Below are 1,927 nucleotides of genomic sequence, written 5' to 3'. Positions count from 1 at the left end.
CCTGGTTTACATCCCAATGATTTCAATAACCTCCGTCCCATTTCCCATCTTCCCTTCATTTCCAAAGTCCTAGAGAAAACTGTTGCATCTCAGCTCCATTCACATCTCACCCGCAATAACCTTTATGAACAGTTTCAGTCTGGCTTCCGTCCCCACCACAGCACAGAAACAGCTCTCATCAAGATCACTAACGACCTACTCATTGCTGCTGATTCTGGTTTAATCTCTATTCTTATTCTCCTCGATCTGAGTGCGGCCTTTGACACCATTTCTCATCCCATCCTCCTTAATAGACTCTCTTCCTTAAGCATCACTCACACCCCCCTCCGCTGGTTTCAATCTTACCTTACTGGCCGCACTCAGTTCATCCAGTTAAAATCCTCTACCTCAGAACCCTCCCCAGTCAAGTCAGGTGTGCCCCAGGGCTCTGTCCTGGGGCCCCTCCTCGTCATAGTATATCTCCTCCCTATCGGCAAAATCTTCCGCAAATTCAATATCAAGTTTCACTGCTTTGCAGATGACACCCAGCTCTACATTTACAGTAAGCCCAACTCAACTCTCCCACCATCCTCCCTTACACTCTGCCTCTCTGAAATCAAATCATGGTTCACCTCTAATTTCCTCAAACTCAACGGCAATAAAACTGAACTTCTTCTAGTTGGCACTAACTCCACCCTCTCAACATCTGACAGCTTTTCTTTAACTATTGACAGCGCCACAGTCTCCCCCTCACCTCACGTCAAGAGTCTGGGTGTCATTCTCGACAGCTCACTTTCTTTTCAGGCTCACATTAATAACTTAATTCGGTCAGCATACTTCCATCTACGTTCCATAAACCGTCTCCGTCCCTCACTGACCCCTCACACTGCCGCCATTCTCGTCCACAGCCTAGTCACCTCCCGTATCGACTATTGCAATTCACTTCTTTATAGTCTCCCCAACAAACTCCTTCATAAACTGCAACTGGTCCAGAATTCAGCAGCCCGTATTATCACCAGAACCCCTTCCTTTCACCACATCACCCCGGTTCTCCAGCAGCTTCACTGGCTCCCAGTTAAATTCAGGTCCATCTTCAAAATTCTCCTCCATACCTTCAAAGCAATCCACAACCTCTCTCCTCCATATATCTCAGACCTTATAAGTATTCACACCCCGTCCCGTTCACTCAGATCTTCTTCTTCCATCCATCTTGCGGTTCCTTCTGCCCGTCTCGCTACCATGGGGAGCAGAGCTTTCAGCCGCTCTGCTCCTCGACTCTGGAACTCACTTCCCCCAGACATCAGGAACGTCGACAGTTTTACGCTTTTCAAAACAAAACTCAAAACACACATGTTTAAATCTGCCTACAACCTCTGATTTTATTGAAATGTTTCTCTCTGTTTTTTCTTCTTTGGGTTTTATTATTGTTTTATTGTATTTTATTACGTGTTTTGTGTAAAGTGACCTTGGGTGTCCTGAAAGGCGCTTTTAAATAAAATGTATTATTATATTATTATTATTATTACGCACACAAAAATCTACACACACAGACACACACACACACACACACACACACACACACACACACACACACACACACACACACACACACACACACACACACACACACACACACACACACACACACACACACACAGATCTAGACACACACACACAGATCATTTGAAACTTTTTTCTCCCCTTACTGCCCCTTGGTTGAAACTAGAAATTGTATCTATAAAATGTAACAGTAACTCAGTCTAGACACTTGATTAGTTAATGTAAAATGGTCAAGGAAACACAAATTCTCCTCACTCAAATATTAAAGAAATTATTAAAAATGAATGTTTTGTGCGTTTTTGCCCAAATCCCAGTTGCACCTCGCATTTCCGAGTTGCCATGAACGCAGCATTTCGACTTGTTGCTCTTCAGAGTTGCACCTCCTTTT

This window comes from Nothobranchius furzeri, chromosome 1, assembly GCF_043380555.1.
Source record: "Nothobranchius furzeri strain GRZ-AD chromosome 1, NfurGRZ-RIMD1, whole genome shotgun sequence".
NCBI classification, from domain to species: domain Eukaryota; kingdom Metazoa; phylum Chordata; class Actinopteri; order Cyprinodontiformes; family Nothobranchiidae; genus Nothobranchius; species Nothobranchius furzeri.
Note: the sequence above shows the minus strand (reverse complement) of the source record.